The sequence below is a fragment of the Cydia fagiglandana genome, chromosome 16 (assembly GCF_963556715.1).
Source record: "Cydia fagiglandana chromosome 16, ilCydFagi1.1, whole genome shotgun sequence".
In the NCBI taxonomy this organism is placed as follows: Eukaryota; Metazoa; Arthropoda; class Insecta; order Lepidoptera; family Tortricidae; genus Cydia; species Cydia fagiglandana.
In genome coordinates, this window is record NC_085947.1 from 13446252 (window position 1) to 13472628 (window position 26377).

The 26377-nt window shown below is 35.9% G+C and overlaps 1 protein-coding gene across 1 annotated transcript in view; it reads left to right on the forward strand.

Moving 5' to 3' along the window:
• The first annotated feature begins 8014 nt into the window (after positions 1–8014).
• The window catches only part of LOC134672117 (probable beta-hexosaminidase fdl), a 183678-nt gene continuing 165315 nt past the window's right edge, over positions 8015–26377 (forward strand). The window contains exon 1 of the mRNA XM_063530031.1: positions 8015–8465. The gene's annotated coding sequence lies outside the window, so the exon portion shown is untranslated. The remainder of the gene's footprint in view (positions 8466–26377) is intronic.

Consider the following 26377-nt stretch of genomic DNA (forward strand, 5'->3'; position numbering starts at 1 on the left):
AGTCGAAAATCCAACAACGCTTGATAAAAAGCACTCTACCGCTGTCGTGTGAATACATTGCATACATGGGGCCAAATTCGACATGTACAACTGTCAGATTTCGCATCCACGACAAATCAACAGTTGATTTTATTGCATATTGAGTGTTGATTCCATCAACGGTGGATAATATAATTTGGTAAAACCAAAACTCAACTCTAAACTAAGGGAGGTTCGGTTTGGTTTGCTTGTCACCCTAACTGTGGATTGTTAATGTCAAATTTTAACATTGTACGTATTCGAGAACTTATGATTTTCCCCACATCAACGGGAGATCAACACGATACGTCAAACGTCGCTTGTCGAATAGGGGTCATGGTTATCCATCTTTTATCCATTTGTGTCATTCAAACGCTTTTTTAACGCGCGTTGAAATGGCTGCCGTACAAACGGGGCCTAGATGACTTTAAGTCATTATTGTTATTTTATTTATTTATTTAATATTTTTTTTATTTTATATTATGATCCATTGAGTATTGGTATAGTATTCTTCAGCTGATTCTCATCGTATTTATTTAAATAAACCACAAATCACAATACTACCACAAGCAAACAATAAAGTTACGTAACCATGTGCCGTTGCGGGAACGCATTGCGAGTAAAACAAGACGCAACAATATTATTTTCACCACACCAGCTCGGAAAGGCTTACTTTGCACTTCAAAAACTGATAGCAAAGTTGCATTTTATTCACATGTGACGCAAATTAATCAAATGCAAATTTTGAGTTGTTTTCTTATGATTGCTGGTAGAAATGACTTTTAAATGATAATTTTGGATGATACGTGTGATAATACGATAGGTACGCTAACGTCTACGTAATTTACTTTCCAAAGTAGTTACATTCTCGATAGCTTTTAACTATGTCAGTGCCAAACTGTTGGTAGCTAGCATAGTCTAATAAAACATGGTCTTCTCTTCCCAGAGTGACACAAGCCTACGTCACAATAACATGGCCGCTATATATAGCGCTGTCGCATGATGACTTAGGCTTGTGTCAGTCAGGTGACCTAGAAAAGACGGGAAGAGAGTACCAGGCGGAGTATATTATTATACCATGGTAGCTAATAGTTACTTTATGATAATAATAGAGAGTAGAGACCCGCCCTGGGCTATAACCGCGAAAATCGAAGTTCGCAAATTGCGGGGATTTATCTCTGTCACTCTAATTATGCCTTCGTTGGAGTAAAAGAGAAAGATCCCCGCAATTTGCGAATTTCGGTTTTCGCGGCCCCACTGGCTTCGCACGGGTTAACAAATTATACACCGAAAACTTCCTCAATAATCACTCTTTTGGTGTAAGCGAAAAAACCGCATGAAAATCCCTTCAGTAGTTTTTTGAGTTTAACACGAACATACAAACAGACAGACGCAGCGGGGGACTTTGTTTTATAGGTTTAGTGTAGTGATACTTAGGTACCTACCTCTAAACTACTTACATCGTACATGTCATACCTATTTACTTTTATAATTAGCTAAAAGCGGCAACGCTTAAGTGACTCCTGTAATGTTGCTTATGTTAGACTAGCTGTTGCCCGCGACTTCGTCCGCGTGGACTTTTATCTTGAACATTTTACATCTTGAGTACCTATAATTTTCATCGATGCAAACTTTATAATACAAACTTTTAATATAATGTTAATGCCCTTTTACCAAGTTTGAAGTTCCTAGCTTGAAAGCTTGAAAAAAAAAATGTTTGATATTCATACAAACTTTCAACTCCTTTTGCACCATGTTAGGGGATGAATCTTCAAAAACGCTGAAATGAGTTCTCTTGCATTTTAATTTAATACCTTTTTGCAAAGTTTCAAGTTCCTAGCTTAAAATCAAATTTTCACCCCAAGACGAACTTTCATCCCCTTTTTAACCCCTTTAGAGGTTGAATTTCCAAAAACGTTGCAATTACTTTTTTTTGTAATCAGCTAATACGCCTTTCTAAGAAGTTTCAAAGCATTTGTGATGGATTCAAACTTTCAACCCCTTTTTATCCCTGTTAGGGGATGAATATTACAAAACGCTGAAATTACTTTTCCTGTCTTTTAATAATATCCCTAAATGCAAAGATTCAAGTCCCGCACTAGAAGAAATGTTTGATATCCATACAAACTTTCAACCCCTTTTTCACCACCTTAGGGGATGAATTTTCAAAAACGCTGAAATTAGTTTTCTTGTATTTTAATTTAATACCTTTTTGCAAAGTTTCAAGTTCCTAGCTTAAAATAAAATTTGCACCCCAAGACGAACTTTCATCCCCTTTTTAACCCCCTTAGGGGTTGAATTTCCAAAAACGTTGCAATTACTTTTTTTTCTAATCAGCTATTACGCCTTTCTAAGAAGTTTCAAAGCATTTGTAATGGATTCGAACTTTCAACCCCTTTTTAACCCTGTAAGGGGATGAATTTTACAAAACGCTGAAATTACTTTTCCTGTCTTTTAATAATATCCCCAAATACAAAGATTCAAGTCCCGCGTTCGAAAAAAAATTTGATATCCATACAAACCTTCAACCCCTTTTTCACCACCTTAGGGGATGAATTTTCAAAAACGCCGAAATTAGTTTTCTTGTATTTTAATAATATATCTTTTTACGAAGTTTCAAATTCCTAGCTTAAAATAAAAGTTGAACCCCATACAAACTTATCTATCTATATATATAAATGCAAGTGTCCTGACTGACTGATTCATCAACGCAGAGCCGAAACTACTAAAGATAGAAAGTTTAAATTTTCACACCAGATTACATTTATAAAGTGTACAAGAGATAAGAAGCGATTTTGAGAAATTCAACCCCTAAGGGGGTTAAAAAGGGGATGAAAATTTGTATGGGATTCAAGTTTTATTTTAAGCTAGGAATTTGAAACTTCGTAAAAAGATATATTATTAAATTAAAATACAAGAAAACTAATTTCAGCGTTCTTTAAATTTCATCCCCTAAGGTGGTGAAAAGGGGGTTGAAAGTTTGTATGGATATCAAATATTTTTTCGAATGCGGGACTTGAATCTTTGTATTTGGGGATATTATTAGAAGATAGGAAAAGTAATTTCAGCGTTTTTTAAAATTCATCCCCTAACAGGGTTGAAAAGGGGTTGAAAGTTTGAATCCATTCCATCCATCGTAGGCCACGTCTACGCCTCGGCTAGTCTGTGGCCATGAGTAAACCCATGCATAATAAAAAAAAAAAAAAAAATTACAAATGCTTTGAAACTTCTTAGAAAAGCATAATAACCGATTACAAAAAAAAAGTAATTGCAACATTTTTTGGAAATTCAACCCCTAAGGGGGTTAAAAAGGGGATGAAAGTTCGTCTTCGGGTGCAAATTTTATTTTAAGCTAGGAACTTGAAACTTTGTCAAAAGGTATTAAATTTAAATAAAAAAAAAACTAATTTTAGCGTTTTAGAAAATTCATCCCCTAAGGTGGTGAAAAAGGGGTTGAAAGTTTGTATGGATATCAAATATTTTTTCGAGCGCGGGACTTGAATCTTTGTATTTGAGGATATTATTAGAAGACAATAAAAGTAATTTCAGCGTTTTAAAAAATTCATCCCTTAACAGGGTTAAAAAGGGGATGAACGTTTGTATGGGGTTAAAGTTTTCTTTTAAGCTATGAATTTGAAATTTCGTAAAAATATATATTATTAAAATACAAGAAAACTAATTTCAGCGTTTTTGAAAATTCATCCCTTAAGGTGGTGAAAAAGGGGTTGAAAGTTTGTATGGATATCAAAAAAAATTTCGAGCGCGGGATTTGAATCTTTGTATTTGGGGATATTATTAGAAGAGAAAAAGAGTAATTTCAGCGTATTGTAAAATTCATCCCCTAACAGGGTTAAAAAGGGGTTGAAAGTTTGAATCCATTACAAGTGCTTTGAAACTTCTTAGAAAAGTATAATAACCGATTACAAAAAAGTAATTGCAAGTTTTTCAAAATTCAACACCTAAGGGGGTTAAAATAAGATGAAAGTTTGTCTTCAGGTGCAAATTTTATTTTAAGCTAGGAACTTGAAACTGTGTAAAAAGGCATTAAATTAAAATACAAGAAAACTAATTTCGGCGTTTTAGTAAATTCATCCCCTAAGGTGGTGAAAATGGAGTTGAAAGATTGTATGGATATCAAACATTTTTTCGAGCGCGGGACATGAATCTTTGTATTTAGGGATATTATTAGAAGACAGTAAAAGTAATTTCAGCGTTTTGTAAAATTCATCCCCTAACAGGGTTAAAATGGTGTTCAATGTTTGAATCCATTACAAATGCTTTGAAACTTCTAGAAATGGGTTGAAAGTTTGTATGGGGATCAGATATTTTGTGAGTGCGGAACTTGAATCTTTGTATAAGGGCATAGGTACCTATTATTAGAATACAAGAAAAGTAAATTCAGCAACCAGCATCAAAATCCACTTAACTTAAACTTGCTAAAAAATAAAAGTAATTTCAACATTGCTTGGATATGAAACCACGGGTGACCCAAAGGCTGGCTCATTCCTAGGCCAAAGAATAGGCATAGCTATTCAGCGTGGGAATGTAGCCAGCCTTATGGGCACCCTTCCGCAGGGGACAGATCTGGGGGACCTAAGGTAGGTGGGTAAGTTTTATTTATTTATTTTATTAGTTTTAATTTATTTAGTTTATACTTAATTTCAATAACAGTTTGTATAAGTTTTGTTATTGAATAAAAAAAACTAAATCTTGAAAATTATAGGTACTAAAGATGATAAATGTTGAAGATAAGATTCCACGCGGACGAAGTCGCGGGCAACAGCTAGTATATATATAGATAGATAAAAACACGTAACTTCAGTTGTATGTTTATTTTCATACTGACATATTTGTTTATAAAGTATAAGGAGGTTAGCGTACGTTGAATCCTACCTAATTCCAACAGCTTATGTCCATGGGCGACGATGACCGCTTCCCATCAGACGGCTCTCGTTTTCTGACTATCATATAAAAAAAAATAGCTACAACAGTGAGTGTTCGCGTTTACTTTGTAATAAAAGACCAACTGAATGTCATTGACATTTAAATAGAAATTAAACTGTGTTCCTGATAAAAGATAAGCAGCGGACCGTTAGGCACGAACCAGTGCATGCTTATACCCAGCTACGGAACTCATTGTTGTCACTTTAACTTTTAACTTTAACGAGCAAATCTAGCTAGGTCTTATCTCTGTGAAAACTGAAAACGCGCATTTTTGGGTTTTTGTTCATATGTTTTCGGGTCTCCCGACTCTCCCAAATATTTAACAATATTTGGGCGCTTCGCGCCTTTAAGGGGGTTAAAAAGGGGATGAAAGTTCGTCTTGGGGTGCAAATTTTATTTTAAGCTAGGAACTTGAAACTTTGTCAAAAGGTATTAAATTTAAATAAAAAAAAAACTAATTTTAGCGTTTTAGAAAATTCATCCCCTAAGGTGGTGAAAAAGGGGTTGAAAGTTTGTATGGATATCAAATATTTTTTCGAGCGCGGGACTTGAATCTTTGTATTTGAGGATATTATTAGAAGACAATAAAAGTAATTTCAGCGTTTTAAAAAATTCATCCCTTAACAGGGTTAAAAAGGGGATGAACGTTTGTATGGGGTTAAAGTTTTCTTTTAAGCTATGAATTTGAAATTTCGTAAAAATATATATTATTAAAATACAAGAAAACTAATTTCAGCGTTTTTGAAAATTCATCCCTTAAGGTGGTGAAAAAGGGGTTGAAAGTTTGTATGGATATCAAAAAAAATTTCGAGCGCGGGATTTGAATCTTTGTATTTGGGGATATTATTAGAAGAGAAAAAGAGTAATTTCAGCGTATTGTAAAATTCATCCCCTAACAGGGTTAAAAAGGGGTTGAAAGTTTGAATCCATTACAAGTGCTTTGAAACTTCTTAGAAAAGTATAATAACCGATTACAAAAAAGTAATTGCAAGTTTTTCAAAATTCAACACCTAAGGGGGTTAAAATAAGATGAAAGTTTGTCTTCAGGTGCAAATTTTATTTTAAGCTAGGAACTTGAAACTGTGTAAAAAGGCATTAAATTAAAATACAAGAAAACTAATTTCGGCGTTTTAGTAAATTCATCCCCTAAGGTGGTGAAAATGGAGTTGAAAGATTGTATGGATATCAAACATTTTTTCGAGCGCGGGACATGAATCTTTGTATTTAGGGATATTATTAGAAGACAGTAAAAGTAATTTCAGCGTTTTGTAAAATTCATCCCCTAACAGGGTTAAAATGGTGTTCAATGTTTGAATCCATTACAAATGCTTTGAAACTTCTAGAAATGGGTTGAAAGTTTGTATGGGGATCAGATATTTTGTGAGTGCGGAACTTGAATCTTTGTATAAGGGCATAGGTACCTATTATTAGAATACAAGAAAAGTAAATTCAGCAACCAGCATCAAAATCCACTTAACTTAAACTTGCTAAAAAATAAAAGTAATTTCAACATTGCTTGGATATGAAACCACGGGTGACCCAAAGGCTGGCTCATTCCTAGGCCAAAGAATAGGCATAGCTATTCAGCGTGGGAATGTAGCCAGCCTTATGGGCACCCTTCCGCAGGGGACAGATCTGGGGGACCTAAGGTAGGTGGGTAAGTTTTATTTATTTATTTTATTAGTTTTAATTTATTTAGTTTATACTTAATTTCAATAACAGTTTGTATAAGTTTTGTTATTGAATAAAAAAAACTAAATCTTGAAAATTATAGGTACTAAAGATGATAAATGTTGAAGATAAGATTCCACGCGGACGAAGTCGCGGGCAACAGCTAGTATATATATAGATAGATAAAAACACGTAACTTCAGTTGTATGTTTATTTTCATACTGACATATTTGTTTATAAAGTATAAGGAGGTTAGCGTACGTTGAATCCTACCTAATTCCAACAGCTTATGTCCATGGGCGACGATGACCGCTTCCCATCAGACGGCTCTCGTTTTCTGACTATCATATAAAAAAAAATTGCTACAACAGTGAGTGTTCGCGTTTACTTTGTAATAAAAGACCAACTGAATGTCATTGACATTTAAATAGAAATTAAACTGTGTTCCTGATAAAAGATAAGCAGCGGACCGTTAGGCACGAACCAGTGCATGCTTATACCCAGCTACGGAACTCATTGTTGTCACTTTAACTTTTAACTTTAACGAGCAAATCTAGCTAGGTCTTATCTCTGTGAAAACTGAAAACGCGCATTTTTGGGTTTTTGTTCATATGTTTTCGGGTCTCCCGACTCTCCCAAATATTTAACAATATTTGGGCGCTTCGCGCCGCGTTCGCGCACGAGTCTGGAGCGGGCTTTAAGTACGGCTCACAAAATTTAATAAAGTTTCTGAGGAAAATATCTATGAACATTAAGGACCGGCTGGAAATTCAGATAGGTACATAATTTATAAAAAAAAAACGCAAATCGTGTTTCGCGCCGCAATTCGCGCACGAGTGTGAAGCGGGCTTAACTATTACTATAGCCGTTATCTGCCTCTCTATCACCCTTGTATATTCGAGAGAGAGATAAGCAGAGAACGTTTTTCGATTTTTCAATGTTGGCGCTAAAGTCTCCCTCTACGGAAATTGGATATGATTTATTTATGGTTATAAATACCTTATACTCTGCCAAGCAACTTCCGTCAGTAGAAAAGAGCGGCAAAAAAATGTCAGCGCAAGGCATGGTTACGTTTGGCTACTTACTACACTCGTACTTATTGTGTTGATTCGGTATTTTGAAAAATAATACGATGTTTTAACGCCTTGCGTATAAGTACTTACCTAGGTTTAAAAATTGTGTTCGCGCTCACTGGATAACCGATTTCGTTCGGTTGTTTGCACTTTTATTATTTCGATTGCGATTTTGTGAGTGCGAGCGATTCAACTCTGCGCTCGGCGCATCGGCTGCTGTCAGTCAGTCGCCGCATAACAACACCTCGTCTCGCCCGAACTTTGTTCTGCGCTCCTCTCACTCTGCGCGTTACGACTGCGCGGTAGAATAATTTTTTAAATGTACCCACTGATAACCGTGTGTTACTTATATTAAATTAATTTATACTTAAAAATAGCATCTTTATTTTTTATTATCAGTGCGTTTTCCACTTTCCTTCACTTTCTCTGCACTGACGTTTTTTACGCGCGAGTGAGGTTAACTTTGCTGTCAGTATTGTTGTTTTGACATTTCTTTTCTTTTCTGTTATCTCACGGTAATCGTACTGTTTTGATTTAATATCGTAATTAATAATAAATTCGTAGGCAGCAAAGGATTAGTGTGTGTAGTGATTCTGAGCGGCTGTAGAGATACGAAGAACAAAGTGATATTCTTTATGTGATCTGGTTTTGGCTACCGTGATTTTGTTAAAGCCAGTTCGTTAAGACTTTGCAGTGTTTTGTGTTTGTGATTTTTAAAGGATTTCTTTTTACTGGGAATTGAATAAGTCGACAGTGAAGGTAAGTCTTTAAATCTTCTTGTACGTTGTGTTTTTATTCAACTATTTTGTTATTTTCAAAATGTTTGTCCTGACGGAAGACAGGACGGAAATATCCAAAAGCTTAGCTTAGAAGTTCTTTCTAGGCTTTGCCATATAATATTGGTCTTATACGCTTTTGTTTTTGTTTGTTTTTAGATTAGTCCCTATACCTCAAAATCCTATCCCAGTCCTGTAGGATGAACCAGGCAACACCCATGAGACAACTTGTAGGAACCAATAGGATAGTTTCATTGAAGACAAAAGCAGTTTGGAGTATCAAGATGTCAGATTTTTTTTATTATTATTGATATAGTAATATATTATATTTATTGTTTTCCCTTACACTTAAAAATAAAATGTAGGAATTGTAGATGTCGTCTACCATTTTGCTTGTTATTTTTCCTGTTTAATTTTTTTTGTTACTTGTGATTTACATTCATAAATTTGGACGGAAAAACATCATTCCTAGGTATTCATGTATTTTGATTAATTTTTGTTTCTTAGTAGGGAGTGCTCCCGGTACTGCTTTCTAACAAATACGGTACCGGAACCGGGATTTCCCGGATCTCGCCATACAAACTCAGTACCAGGAGCATTCCCTATTTCTTAGGTGTTCAATGGTTAATGTTATAAAAATCGTGCAATCAATATCATAATCTGTCTAGTCAAAAATTCGAGATACTTATTCCTAATAGGTTCCTATGTAAATAGTTTTATAGTCTAAAACTATAGCTATTTTACTGTCATAAGTCCAAACTTAACTTAATCGTAGATAGTTAACTGTGTTACTTAAGTGCATAAATGTATTTTAGTCTCCTAAAGTTCTTACAGTGAGTCATAATAAGACTAAAATAATAAACAACTTATGATCTGGTGTGACTAATATGCAAATATCAATACGTTATTCATAGAAATACTCAATCCCTACACCTATAGTACTTACCTATTTCTTAAATATTTCTATTGCATATATAGGTCTTCTTCCTAGTCGAATCCTCATGTCTGAGGGTTGTGATCATCATAAGTCGCTCTGTGCTGTTGTGATCTCCATCCTGGCCAATTCATTGCCTTCCTTAAGGAACCCTGGAACCTCGCGTATATATAGGTACTATTATGGTAATCATGATAAGTGACTAAATCTTTAATTGGATTCTAAATTATATAAGATAAATGGCAGTTTCTTTTTTAAAATAATGAGACCGCTTGAAAGGTTGTGGTTGAGACAACAGCAAAATAGTGGATGTTCTTCAATTAACAATACTCTCAAAATATTACCATTGCCAAGCGTTTCTATAGCAGAATGTTTGTATCTTTGTAATCAACCATAAAAAGAAGAATTACCTATTATAGCAATTTATCTGTATTATATGGCAGCTTTATCCTGGTAATTTCATGTGTTAGCATGTCATGATTCATGCACATATAGTAATTTACCTGTTATCAGTTATATCATACAGATCCATGTCATTTCAGTTTGAATGAGTATAATGAGTTGTACGTAAATATATATTTTCCTCTCATATGTGAACAAACAACAAACTATGTTATATTATTGCCATTACATAGAAAAGGTAATTGCCTCTCATAATAATTGCAATAAAAGTACTTTAACATATACTGGGTTATTTTTGGACCGTTAGCCATATTGTGCGAGGTGATTAGGTAGGCCGTACTGACCAACTTTTTCTATGGGACCAACTCCGAAATCACAAACATTTTTTTGGCCGTTTCATACATTTTTGTCGAGTGGATGTCGACGTTTTGTATGGGAAGGCCAAATTTTTTTTTGGGATTCCCATAGAAAGAGTTGTTCAGTATGACGTACCTAATCACCTCGCACAATATGGCTAACGGTCCAAAAATAACCCTGTATATAAGTTCCGTTCTGAAGTAGTGATGTTGCTGTTTGGTTAAATTACTATGTATAAAGTTAGCTTCATAGAAAATAACAAAAAAACTACATGTTGACATTGGCCTAACTCACCAATGACACATCATGTTTCTTTAAGTACCTGTAAAAAAACTACTATACAAAAATATACCTATGACTGTGCTGTTAAAAAATTTGACCTTCGTTAGACAATTAGTTAACCATTTAAACAATGATGTTAACAGAAATTAACCATTTCATGTTATTACATGAGTAGTTATTGTACCACAACTCAGTTTTATTGCAATATAAGTAGTAAAGGAGTAATCTTATACTGCAACAGACTGTAATCAATATCTATCTTTAATAAAACATAAATCTATCACCCAGTGTTAACTGGGTGAATCAACTTTTTGACTGACAGTTTCGAGTGTTACTCAAAATATCTCCGGAGTTACCATGAAATAAGGCTTCTAATATACATAGTTTCTGTTTATTAGATCTAACTGTTGGAGCCCAAATTTAAATGTGAAATTTTATCACAGACAAGATAGCTGTGGACAGATGTGTGTCGGTCAAAAAGTTGTCTCGTCCCATATTCGCCCAGCTGACTATTCATAATCCGTATTACACAGACATAAACTCTACCAAAGCCTGTTAAGGGGCACTTGCACAATCCCATTAACCCAGGGTTAACCGGTTAACACAGTGTCAAATTGTACTGGTAACATGGTAACCCCAAGTTTACCCGGTTAACCCCAGGTTAGTGGGATGGTGCAAGTGGCCCTAAGAGCGAAAAAAAATAAAAATAAAGAAAAATGAAAAATTGTTTATTTGGATTAAAACATTTCACAATTCACAATTAGTTATGCTTGGAATCTCCTAGTAAGTATTGTAAAATACTTGTGACAGAAGACCCCGCTACTAACTATTAAGGTTTTATAAAAATAGTAGTAACCGAACATATCATTACAAAATATTTAGGTGAAGGTATTAAGTATGAACTTAAGCTAAAGTAAAGTTTAAGTAAAAGAGTGTCACTGTACTTAAGTGTTAAAAGTCACATTTATTAAACTAATCACCACATTACTCTGCTATAATTACTCAAGTGCCAATAATTATGTTTTATTGTTACTTTTATGTTTGCTGTACAGTTACATGAGTTACATCATAGTTTATCTGAGCCAAAATGGCAGCTGCATTTATCAAGTGTTTATCAGGCAATGTGTCCGCTACTGAGTTGATTAGGTTTATCATTTGGTCACTGTATGGACATGTGGCCTGGATTTTAGGTTTTATTATTCAATTTGAGCTTGTAATTGGGTACCCATTTTCATATTTTCTTGAGAGTAATTACTTAAATTAATTGGGTAGGAATGGCATGTAGTGTATTTATAGGATGATAGCATTAATAATGGTAGACCAATAAATATTCTGCTTTTGTTGATTTTATTGACCGACCGGTCTGGCCTAGTGGGTAGTGACCCTGCCTGCTAAGCCGATGGTCCTGGGTTCGAATCCCAGTAAGGGCATTTATTTGTGTGATAAACACTAATATTTGTTCCTGAGTCTTGGGTGTTTTCTATGTATATAAGTATGTATTTATCTATATAAGTATGTATATCGTCGCTTAGCACCCATAGTACAAGCTTTGCTTAGTTTGGGGCTAGGTTGATCTGTGTAAGATGTCCCCCCTATTTATTTATTTATTTATTGCTACAAAGCTAAATCCATACAAATAGGAAATAGGTACATAGTAAATATTCTTTGTTGCACCACAAATAAAGGTAACAACAGGTGGTCTTAACTTAACCGTCTTATCGCTAGAAGCGGTCTCTTCCAAATAATCTTATGGTAGTAGGATATCCTGTTTGTTGTTTTCTGATCATTAGGTATCCTGTATAGGATATAGGTAGATCAGAAAAGTAAGTAATATATCTATTGTTAAAGCGAAATATTGTTTCTGTTGCCTTTTCCTAACTACTGAATCGAAAGCCCTGGCGGAGTATACAAGGATACCTGTCTACTTTATTTCCGGAAATCAACCGGACCGGTATTATAGAGTGCTCAAAAAAATCTGAACAAGCACTGTAAAGGCCGTCCTATCTATATACCTATACAGTGACCAAACAAGCTTCCGACAGCTCAAGGTTTTATTGCTGGTACAGTCGCGTTCAAACTCAAACTTTCATTAACAAATTAGGCCACAAGAGTACTTTTAATATACTATTGCAAAATCGGATATTCGGGAGACCTCGTTAATAGACCGAGCTTTAGTCGAACTACACATTTATTGCTACTAATGACTTACGATTAAAGGAGACGCTCAAAATGGTAGCACGCGCCGGCACCAAATACACTTAAGAGCAGCAAAAACAGGTTACTTTGTAATAAAATGTTTATGTAAAGTGACTGTATTTCATTGTTTTTGATTGTACGAGCGACGCCCGCGCATCCTGATAGTACTTCCTCTACAGTACAGCTGTATCTAATGATATTTCTTCCGTCTTGGCCAAGAACTGACATCAATGATTGCACTCGACATGGTGAAAATGTGAAGTTTCGTAACACCGTAGTTCGTGGAACGCCCTCCCCTCCCTCCCCCTTGTAAGAAAAAAATAAGATGTGTTCGACCCCCTCCTCTCCTAAATAGTCTTACGTAATAAATGAATGGCTCCCTGTCTGGGACGCACAGAGGCAATAAAAAGGGACATCAGAGCGTTCTTATTACCGACCATTCTGCTGAGAATTTGTGCTTGTTGACTAATCTAGAGGAGAGACTGAGCTGTATTGAGATTTGTCACGCCTCCTCAAGATGATTTCATTTAATGAATCGCAAATACCTATCAAAATATAAGAAAGACTGTCGTTATAATTCATAAAAACCAGTTTACATCATTTAGTTAAATAAATAAACTATGATTGTTCTTTGATCACGCTATAGTATTCAAATTTACAAAACACCGAAACCTACAATCAACTTTAATAAATTCCAATTAACTTTATCGGAATGCTCGAAGTTAAGTAAACAAGTTGTTAGTTTTCCAATACCTACTCGAACGTTCTCACCTCTAGCACATCTTGCATCCGCGACTTAGACCGCGACTCGAGTCGACATTCCCTCGGCTGTCAAATCTGTCGATTTCCGTAGCACAACTTGTACCCGCGACTGCAACAGCCGCGTAGAGAACTCAAAGTCGCGGCGCGACTCATCAGTGTTCCCCGATGGAATCAAAGTCTAAACATAAATGCTATTTACATGTGACAACACTGAATCGGAAACAGGGTTGCGCTAATTCATTCGTTCTTTGGTGGTAAAAAATCTAGTTTTTTGTCGATGGTTAAGTTTTCCTGTCAAAGTAAAGGAACTTTCAAATTTTGTCAACATTTAATTACGAGAAAAAATAAGAAAAAAATGTAAGTAATAGAGTCTTATATACTAAATTTTGATAACATTCCTTAAAATATATATTGTTTATGAATTTCTGTTTAATAAACCTTTTAAAATAAAATATTTTTGTAACTAACTATAATTAATGGAATTGCTATTATATTCCTGTTGTAAATTGTGGGTTTTTTTTCAGAATTAGTCCATCATTATCCTAGACACGATTGATATCCCAGCATCCAAAGGAAAATATTGTTAGCAGGAACTTGCCAACGGGACCCGAAGTGGAGAGTCAGGAAAAGAAACACACTAGGCAAGCTTGCAGGTTTCAAACGCGGAGCTGTCCCCGTTTCTAAAGTCAATAAGATGTGAGAAGCGCTTTAGCTTTAAGAACACCACCGAGGAAGTGAACTATAATAATCCTAATGGTTATGGCGTACCTATCTAAGCTGCCGCAGTAACTCTCAAATAAGTTTCATATAGTTTTCCTAGTGCCAATAATGGATGGCATGTGTGTGTACTGTGTAGTTTATGATTTATGATTTGATATGAAAAGCTTATTTCATAGTCCTCGATGAAGTCACGACCATGTTATTGTTTTGTTTACAAACCAATTTTCTTTCCAGGGTGATATTTATTGTCCTACGCCGCAAGTCGAAGAAAAAGGAAGAGAGAAAATACTTTTAAGGGTAATAAAGAAGATTCTTACAATTTCTCCATTGTGGTTCTAGATGTTAATATATAATAGATTCAATAATAAGAAGTCGAATATTCCAAGAATATATAAGGCAAAGCAATATACTATTAATTTAAATATTGTTTTTTTTTTCACTCCTGTATTTTTTACCTGAAAAGAAACAAAAATAAAGTAGGTAGGTACCTAGAACTCCTAGAAGCCATGATTAGCTCCCCAAGGCCCATTTCATACCTAATGCTGACAGCAACGTATGATCGTATCAGGCCCTGTCAAACATGAAGTGAAACATCTAGTACACGGGTATGATCTAGAGGAGTTTCAATATGGTAGACCATATGATAACAGTACCTACTCGTATGTACGCAGACTATGACCTCCTCTTTCTCTCTTTTCGTCCTCTTCTTTTTTCTTCCTCTTCTTTTTTCTATTTTTATAAACTCAATTACTAGTAATCTTTCTTCCTCATACCACCTTTATGCCGATGACCTACAAATTTACTCTCAAGGCACCATTAGCGATCTACCTATGATTATCAACTCCGTAAATCGTGACTTGGGTAACATCTCGGATTGGAGCAGGCGTTACGGACTTTTAGTCAACCCAACCAAAACCCAAACGATAATTGTAGGTAGCTCTAAACTTATTCCTAGGATTGATTTTTCTGTGCTACCTTCCATTACGTTTGATGGTGTCCACATTCCATTCGCTAAACAGGTAAAAAATCTCGGGATCATAATAGACTGCACTTTATCTTGGATCCCTCAGATTAGCGAGGTAAGCAGGAGGATGTTTGCATCAATGGGTGCTCTTCGCCGACTACGTAATTTCTTGCCTTTCGCCACGAAAATTGCGCTATCACAATCGCTTCTTATGCCTATATTAGATTATGCCGACACCTGTTATCTGGATCTTACTGAAGACCAGCTTAGTAAACTTGAACGCCTTCAAAATCTTTGTATCAGATTTATATTTGGCCTGGGTAAATTTGACCATATTTCCAACTTTCGTGCCCAGCTCAAGTGGCTCCCTATACGTCTTCGACGTAATTCTCATATCTTAGCTCTTCTCTATAGCATTCTTTTCAACCCCGCTACTCCTTCATACCTTAAAGAACGTTTTAGTTATCTCTCCTCCGTCAGGCCTTCACGGAAATATCAACTTGTTCCCCCTCCTTCTTCTACGAAATTTTATAATGACTCCTTTACGTTTCGAGCTGTTCGTCTGTGGAACAGTCTGCCGTTAGACATTAGGTGTGCTAAAACTCTCCAAAGCTTTAAAAACCTTCTAAAGAATCATTACTTATCTCTTCCTTAATGTGCCCCTGTGTATATATTATATATTTATATATATATATATATATATATATATATATATATATATATATATATATATATATATATATATATATATATATATATTGTGTTTGTATTTTTGTATGTGTTTATATATATGTATATGTATGTTATATATATTAAACTATTTGTTTGTACCTATTGGTACATATTTATATAATTGTATATGACCGAATGTGTAATCTTCTTATTCCTGTAACTTATTTCGTGCACTACCTGTTTTTAAAAGTTTTCTATTCTTTATATCCTGCTACCCCAAGGTTGTCTGGAAGAGATCGCTTACAGCGATAAGACCGCCTGTTGCTACCATTATTTACACTGTAAATCTGTTATTTTATTTTTCTTTGTGGTGCAATAAAGAGTATTTACTTACTTACTTACTTACTTATGACATGAGCGTAACGACTCCTTCAAAATATTGTTTGTCGGCTCGGTCCAGTCACGTCACGGTATGGTGTTGGCATGGGAAGGGAATGGTTTAGTGGGTGATGACTGATAATATTTCATACAAAGCATGATTTTGAGCCGGACATGATCCTGTTACAGCCACGTATTACATCATTCTGTTAAAGTACGATGCAGCGGGCACAGGCCACATGTAGGTATGTTTTGTCGAAGTCGAGGAAGGTTCCAAACGGTACCTAAATAGTAAGAGATTGTTAAAATTAGACATCTAACCTTGATCCTAAATACTACTACTAAGACTATTATGGCTTAAATTGGATAGTTTGTTTTGAACATTTGTACCTACCCACCTCATCGGCTTCGTTTATGTACAAGCAAGCGGGCTCCGTTGTTAGGTTGATGAAAGATTTGTGTAAGGAAGTCTTAGGATTACTTTTACAAACTTACGAACCTGAATTGAAATTTAAAAGTTCCTACATATGTACCTATTTACTTAATTGAGTACCTACAAGTTAATAGCTGTTTGAAATTAAAGTTGTAAACATGATGGGAGATGGGAGTGTTGTGATACATACTTGTAGGTATCACCGTGCATAATCGATATAAGAGTGCGTAAAGCGCATTTAGTGATGGTTCCATACTTCCTTATCCCTTAGGGCAATAAGTAATAATACAAATTATATTATTACATAATATATGAAACTTGTTTTTTAGTTATAATTATCATAAGTTTAGTTAAAAAAGTACAAGCAAACCACCCGCGAGAGCGAGTCGCGTTATAAAGTCGCGTAGACTTCGACTCGCGGTTTGACATAAAGACGAGAGAATATTTTGTCTCAAAATAGGCAGTTGTGCTACGGATTTTAGTTCAAAGTCGCGATCGTTGTCATTTTCTGACAGTGACACTTGATCGCGAGTTTGTCGCGGCTCTCGCGCGTGAGTTGTGCTGCCAACACGCGACAAGCCGCCAAGTCGCGCCGATCTGTCTCTTCTCACGCCTGTCGCGGCCAGTTGTGCTAGAGGTGCTGGGGAAATTACCCTTGGTACTCGTATATTAGGTATGTGTAAGAATTCCGAGAATTCGGGGTCTGAGGATGCGGGAGAGTTTGCGCTGGAAGAGTTCCCGTGTTTTTCCTCACTGTAACACTAACTTACAGATATGAATGGAAAGCTTTTGCTTAACCTCTAGCCGCCCAGATGTCTATAAAAAGGTCTCCTGTTCCATTGAATTTGGAATCTGTAATTTGACAAAACAAAATTGCATTTGTCTTGGCAAGTTTTGATTTGTGGGCGGCTGGAGAGAAACTTTGGAAAACGGACCCTGGACGCCAAGCAGTAGCTGGTGCGACCTAGAGAAACGCTCAGATGAGAGAGATCAAATGAAATCTACATATACATAAAGATACTTAAGATATCAATAAATATTTATTTATTTATTTATTTAAACTTTATTGCACAAAGTATAAACAAAAATGTACAAATGGCGGACTTAATGCCAAATGGCATTCTCTACCAGTCAACCACAGGGCCAAACAGACATCTACAATTGGTGCAGAGAGAGAAATATACTTATTCAGTGAATAAAAAAAAAGCAAACTATACATATAAACTACATAAATAAATAAAATATATATAAACTACTACATATTTATACAATACATACTATAAATATAATAATGATGGATATTATTCGAACTCTTGTTTTAGCAAATGCTTACGCAACAACCGCTTAAAAGAAAACTTACTTGGAGCTTGTCTAATATTTAGAGGGAGTGAATTCCAGAGACGACTAAATATCATCATCATCATCATCATCTCAGCCATAAGACGTCCACTGCTGAACATAGGCCTCCCCCTTATGGGGGTGAATGCTATAATCGCCACGCTTGGCAGGCGGGTTGGCGATCGCAGTCGAGTACACCGAATTTGAGGGACGCTGCTGCCCGTCCACCGGTGGTCTTAATAAATATGAGTATGCTAAAACAACAATGGGTGTGCCATTCAGACTAACGGGACGAACTTGCGTGCGTAATAGATAATACAGATATGATACTAAAAACGGTCATAATGTAGATTCCACAATCCACATACCTGACACGCACGGGAAATAATGGGACTTGGGATTTTAATTTGTTATCTACGCTGGTTGTGTAAGAATGAGGCCGTGAGAAGCAGATATAGTACTCATGGTATAAAAAAGGCCTGCCCTTATTCTTTGTATGCTTTTTTAAATATATCACACTAACTAGATTTTGCCTGAGAATTTATAGTACGTATACTTTCATAGTAAATTCCTGCCCGTGCCCCCTTTCTCATCCTCTTCAGGGTTCCCGTAATAAAATTATCTTATGATGTCCCGCTGAGCGTGAAAATATAACAAACAGATACCTAGACAGTTATTTTCGCATTTACAATAAAAATTATAAAACCAGTAAAGCGAAAATCAGTATCAAAAATCATCAATTTAGTAATCAGTATTAAAAATTAGTAAAGCGTTGTAGGTAACAAAACTTTAATAGTCCACTTATCACCTTAACATGACTTACAGACTGTTTACTTACATTCTTCATTATTTAAATAATTCTTTCTTCGATAGATAACGAACTCATTTAACCTGTTTTTTATTGTTCTGTGTGTAGGTACCTGTACCAAGTAAATATACATAACTTGTTTTTAGGGTTCCGTACCCATAGAGTAAAAACGGGACCCTATTACTAAGACTCCGCTGTCCGTCCGTTTGTCAGGCTGTACCTCATAAACCATGATAGCTAGACAGTTGAAATTTTCACATATGATGTATTTCTGTTGCCGCTATAACAACAAATACTAAAAACAAAGTAAAGTAAATATGATACAAAAAACGTGATTTATTGCTGTTTTTTGCTACCATTCGCGCGCAAGTCCGACTCGCACTTGGCCGGTGTTATTTACAATATATTACGCTACAACTACAACTAAAACATTAGTTAAACACAGCTAATCAAATATTGTTCATCATTAACATTGCCTTATAGTCATTAAAGTCGTTCAGCCATTGCATTCATGGAGTATACAATTGTTATAGGTGATTACGTTACCTATTAAAACGATAAACCTTGTCGAGCTACGTCAAGGGTTATATTTTATACCTTGATAAGCTAAAGTGTCATTCTATGGAACTTGCTATGTAAACAAAAGTCCCTAGTACCTAAATTGACGTTCAGAGATAATTTTAATATGGCGGTTTGTTTACATAGTTAGCATGTTCCATAGAATGACACTACATATACGTATATAACATCATTAACATCCAAACTCAAATATAATAAATACGAATGCATTTCTCTCTGTCAGTCTGTTCGTCTGTTATCTCTTCGCTTTTTAACCACTGATAACAGCTTAAATAGATGAAATTTGGAGATAGTTCGAGCCCCGGAAAGAGGCTTAAGGACTCCCTTAAAAACGGTGAACAAAACATCGCTGCTACCGGTGCCATATGTGATGTGCATTATATAAGTACTGAAAAAATAACCGAACTCATTGAGTAATTCAAAAAATAACTGAACATAAGTACATAAAGAAATCAAAGATCAATAAAATCCTTAAACCGATTTTGTTTTTGTTAATTTTTAGATAGTTAATTAAAAAATAATTGTTACCGTCATGCAAACATTTCAACACTGATCCTGTTTCCGGATTTCCCACATGTTGTGTTGACAATTCATTCGATACAATACTGCATGTATCGATAGGTGTGATATTACACACTACGCTGTAATCGCGGTGAAAAATCATAAGGTCTTTCAGATTGTGTGACGCTTGCGCCTTTTTAAATTGGCGTTGTTGTAGGTAGTGTTGTTGTGATACTGGCTTAGTGGATGTTGTGCCAATTGCTTTCCGTATACACCAATTTCATTAAGAACTATCGGAGAAGACATTCTTAAATAACATGAAATTAGTTTTCTATGCCAAAAATTGATTTACAAAAAAAATAGCCGAGTAGAAGTTTTGAATTGTAAAATCTCTCATCATCATCATCATCATCAGCCTACTCTCGTCCACTGCTGGACATAGGCCTCTCCTATTGCACGCCATTGAGCACGATTTGCGGCAACTCTGATCCAGCTCTTGCCAGCCGCCTTGCGAAGGTCATCGCTCCATCTAGTCTGAGGGCGTCCTACGCTACGCTTTCCGATGCGCGGTCTCCACTCGGTGTAAAATCTCTACTCGCTCTTATTTCTTAAATTTCTTAAAAGTACTACTCGCCGTAAAAATGTAAATTTTAGGATTAACGAGGGCAATGCATAGAATTTAGATGACAAAGAACAACTGTCAATCTTCAAAAGTGTGACCAAAAATGAAATGCAAGTGTGTGCGTAAATTGGGGTGCGCCAAAGTTCATATAAAATTGCAAATTCGATTATTGAAACTCCGAAAATGTATCTCATACAATTTTACATCCTAATGATCATTATACATTTTCATTTTAAACAATACTCATTGGAACTTCGAATTTATTATATTCATAATGTCATTTTACATAAATATCTCTATTACTAAAATGTATGCATATGTATATTATTACTCGACATATCGATTTCGACATATTTGATTTTATTTGCCTGCAATATTAAATTCTGAATAAGAAAATAAAAAAGACAAAAATAAACAGAAAAGTAGGTCAAGTCAGGTTAAAATCCTGCCAGAAAGGTGGGTTAGGTTAGGTTAGAACTGCGACCCTCACAGAACCGAAATGCTGCCAGAAAGGTAGGTTAGGTTAGAACTGCGACCCTCACAGAACCGAAATGCTGCCAGAAAGGTGGGTTAGGTTAGGTTAGAACTGCGACCCTCACAGAACCGAAATGCTGCCAGAAAGGTGGGTTACGTTAGGTTAGAACTGCGACCCTCACAGAACCGAAATGCTGCCAGAAAGGTGGGTTAGGTTAGGTTAGAACTGTGACCCTCACAGAACCGAAATGCTGCCACAAAGGTGGGTTAGGTTAGAACTGCGACCCTCACAGAATCGAAATGCTGCCAGAAAGGTGGGTTAGGTTAGGTTAGAACTGCGACCCTCACAGAACCGAAATGCTGCCAGAAAGGTGGGTTAGGTTAGGTTAGAACTGCGACCCTCACAGAACCGAAATGCTGCCAGAAAGGTGGGTTAGGTTAGGTTAGAACTGTGACCCTCACAGAACCGAAATGCTGCCAGAAAGGTGGGTTAGGTTAGGTTAGAACTGTGACCCTCACAGAACCGAAATGCTGCCAGAATAGAGGGTTAGGTTAGGTTAGAACTGGGACCCTCACAGAACCGAAATGCTGCCAGAAAAGTGGGTTAGGTTAGGTTAGAACTGCGACCCTCACAGAACCGAAATGCTGCCAGATTGGTGGGTTAGGTTAGGTTAGAACTGCGAACCTCACAGAACCGAAATCCTGTGACCCTCACAGTGAGCGAGCGTAGCGAGAACAAATGCTCCCGCCTTAGTCTTCGAGAAATTCTTACAAATAACATGATGGGCACAGGTACATTCTCAGTGACAACATTATGAGTAAAAGAAAACGGAATATGTATCGTTATGAATAATGTAGGTAGTAGTACAAATAACTATAAAAAAAATATATGAGTAACAATTTTCGAAGAAACGATGATTATGACTACAAAGTGGTATTATTAGAAATATTCGAATAATAAATTGTATATGAGCCAATATGGACCCCGTAAATTGTCTATGTGAGATCAAAAATAGTGATGTCATGTTACAACATATTAATAATCTGTCGATGTTTGATTGCTTTATCGACTACTTTTTCAAATGTGTTATTTTAAACACTAGAATTCTATGACATTATGACGTATAAATAACACTTGCACTGCGTTTGCCATAAAAATCGTTGCAGACTTATCTTAATGTAACTTTTACTGTGTTGGAAAGTTAAGTTATCATGACACACTAAACATGAACACCTTCAAAAAAGTATAACAATCGTTATTATTTGAAGTCGGTTATAAAAGATAATATCTTAATGATGTCTTGTGAAGAAATAATTACATAGCTATTAATATACCGACAAGTTATCGATACTGTCATATGAACATTTTGTCAAGCCCTAGCGTAAACTAACAGTTTATGTTTTGTTTTTACACAATATATTCTAAATTATTGACTAATATGATAAAATATTAGCACGGAACGGAAGAAGAACTTATAATGAACTGTATAAACCGGCTTCTTACACTTTTTACGCTGTTAATTTGACAAAATATCGCTATGAAAATTTCGCTCGGAATATCATAAATCCTCTGAAATGAGTATTTGCTTGGATTATTTGGACCTGTGACACTGCAATCCGGCACACTACAAGACACCATCTTCACTGAATTACTTTATTTAATACTTTTCGTCCTAATCCGTGTATATTTTTCAATTTGAAAATTACCGTGATACGCTCTTGGCCATCCGCGGCCGTCGTCAAACTCAAAAGTGGTTACGTTTTCTCATTGGTAGTCTGACTCTTTCGCACTCATGGGATGTTCATATACGTGATGGCTTCCTTTTCGCACACTTAAGCTGTCTGTCAAGCGTGAGCGAATCCTAGGTCTATGGGGCAATGTACTTTTGACAGTTGGCATGCCCATGGAGGTATAATATTTCACTACATAAGAAAAGCAAGATTGGTAACATTCGTATCTATGGTCTGATAAAAAAGAGTAGAAATTAAAAAGTGGCAAATTCCGTTTTCTTATATGCATTGATTTGAAAGGGACGACACTACAGTACTGCCACTTTTTAATTTCTACTCTTTTTTACGAAAACGGCCAATATTTATAAAGCAGGCGTGGCTCACTCCGCGATTTCGTCGCTTTGCTACAGGTAGCTAAAAATACATCCGTTCGACCCCAATTTTGGGGTTTGCCATAAGCCGCGCGTGGCGCTGTCGCCACCTGGCAGTCTAAATAGTTAGTCCCCCTGCACTCTTCTCGTGGCGTAACACTTCATAATACTGTGTTTATGTAATCTGCGACTGATGATCTTAATGAATAATGCGGCCATAATTGATCCATTTCTGTCAACATATTTACGTCATAAAAGTGTTTGTAATCTTAACGAGGTCATTTAAAAACCAAACAAATTTAAATTCCAAACAAAGGCTCTTAATTGATTTACTTTTGTTTATTGTCGATTGTCAGTGCGATAATGGTTATGTATATATGATGACATCAAGCGTCCTTTATGTTGTACTAATTCATGTATATATAGGTTGTCTGGAAGAGATCGCTCTTTAGCGATAAGACCGCCTATTGTTGCCTCTGTATTCATGTATTATTATGGAGGTATATCTCTGTGTAAATGTTTTATTGAGGTTGTGCAATAAAGTGATTTTGTATTGTATTGTAATTCATCAAATCGGGTATTTTGTTTCAATTGGTGCAATTGGGTTTGGTTTAAATATTTTAACATGAGTTTTACGATTATCATAACCTGAAACAAAGTAAGTACACAGAGCCATTTAGAATATAAACAGAGAAAAATAAATAGAGTCACTTTAACGCTTCGTGTGTATAAGAATTTAAACCTATTTTAATCAATGGATTTAAAATCGTTCGCACTCTCAAGCAAGAGTGCCCGGTGGCATGAAATGAAAAGGGCGGACCCTTTAACGTAATTTTGCCAATCAGATTTCTCAAGTGTACCTATTGTACTTGTAAATAAATAAAAATACAGATAAACACATAATATACGTTATACATTCTATTCCTAATCGATATTCGATATCGGATCGAATTATGTGAATACGCTCTTAGTTGTTATCCTTCTACCTAATACAGGATGCATTTCGCTTTGCTGCGCCTGATCACAACTACGGACGCAAGACTCATCTCCGTCCTATATCCGTCAACTCTAAAACGTCACATCACAAACTAATATTATCTGTATTTAAGACCTTTTAGAACTGGTCGGGTCTGATTCGTAATTACATGTAATTGAGACGTTGATTAGACGCTCTCGAACTACGGCTGTGTCAGTCATCATGTGTCGGGTCACGATTGAGATAATTTATGTGACAAGGTTGCGGTGTCTTATTTCATGTATATTGTTGAGATATAAGTAAGTTAAATATCATCATGCAAATCGATTACTGCATGTCGGCAGTTGTGTGGTTATTCCTGTAGTGTAACCACACAACTTGTGTTGGCCGTAGGAAATTGCAAGTCGCGCAGCTCGATAAGTTGTTTAAAAGTAAAGAACCAAGTCAGTTAGTATATTCTTTACGTGTACCGATCTATGAGAGCATCTATCCATCCAGCAACATTTGTTTAAATTGTTACTGTTGTAGCTTTATGTTTTTTTTGCGACTTAAGAGTGAACGCCTTTTTTTCTGAATTTGGATCTTTTCCACTAGCGTAATAGCAGGTACAGCAAAATTCTTCGTTCACGAATAATACTTATTTCGTTATTCGTGAACAAAACATTTTGATGTATTATTCTGTTGCCACAGAGTTTATTATGTTTGATGGACACAATAAATAGTTAAAAATGTCCATTTGCTGGTAATGGTAGGTATTTGATTGTAAACCATCACAATACCGGCCACGGTACATTGCTTTGGATCAAAAACGTGAATGTTGGAGGTCAAAGTCAAATTCTTCATAATATAGCGTAACATGCGTTTCCGCTTATATTTTTTACCAAAGAGTATTGTTAGATAGATATTATAGTACCATTATTATTCATTAGGTGCACGACGGGTGCTGCCCTCATTTTGTGGGCTTTTCTACGTTAAATCTTATGGAGTAGCTAGCTAGCATCAATGTGAGTCATTTCATAAAATTCCGTGTGTTTGTGACAATCGGCGCCAGTTCTTCACTCCACCGACATCGCACCTTGCCAATATTTACTCTGCACTCTGACAAGGCAGCTTTGTCAGTAGAACAAGGCGCTAAATACGAAAAAAACCGGGCAAGTGCGAGTCGGACTCGCGCACGAAGGGTTCCGTACTATATAATGCAAAAAGAAAAAACAAAAAAAAAGCAAAAAAAACGGTCACCCATCCAAGTACTGACCCCTCTCGACGTTGCTTAACTTTGGTCAAAAATCACGTTTGTTGTATGGGAGCCCCATTTAAATCTTTATTTTATTCTGTTTTTAGTATTTGTTGTTATAGCGGCAACAGAAATACATCATCTGTGAAAATTTCAACTGTCTAGCTATCACGGTTCGTGATATACAGCCTGGTGACAGACGGACGGACGGACGGACGGACGGACAGCGAAGTCTTAGTAATAGGGTCCCGTTTTACCCTTTGGGTACGGAACCCTAAAAAGTACCTAGACGTGAAGAATCGATGTTCCCATCTCCCATACCAATTTTGTATTTCGCGCTTAAAATAACTAATAAATTAGTGATTTAAGGCGTAGCAATCTAACAATAATTAATAAGTTACTATAGTAAAGACAGATCATAATCTGTATAATTAACTACTTCTAGTCTTATCCTTATTTTGCTTGAATAACTCGACCAACGCCATCTATGACGTGTAGCCTGAATGAGGAAGCCGGTGCAACACCCTGTTCAGGGGTGGAACGTTTATATGACAGGGTACTTCTGTAGACAACGGTACCTGACTAGAGTAACAGGTGGCGCTGATCATAAAGTTATCATTTTATTTTTTATTGAAAGATTAATTCGCTTTTCGTTCGTTTGCACTTTGTTTTATTATCAGATTGCTGAAACAAAATACCCTGGATATAATTTTGGTAATCAAGCACTTTTTACGCCCATATGCCTACCATAAATATGAGCAGGCAAAAGTTACCAATCAAAACAATACACTCTTTTTGTTTGGGCTGTCGTGTAATAATATCGTTATACCTATCGTCTATAACAACGCCGTCCTCGAAATGTCGGAGGTAAATATAAAACTTAAATTTACGCGATTAAGTCCGTCGCGATTGTGAATAATAACAAAATAATATCCATATACATATATTTCATATTTATCCTAACTCTCACATTAAAAAGTCTCTGATTACCGTGAGAGTAATATAATGTAATGGCAGAAATACCAATAATTTCGTTTAGCAATTTTCTTTACATTCTGGTATAAGACACACATCCTTTAACTTTTTTTATTTATTGGTTCAAAATAAGTGTTCTTACCTACATCCAAGAAGAAATTCAAAGATGTATGTGAAGTCCCCGTA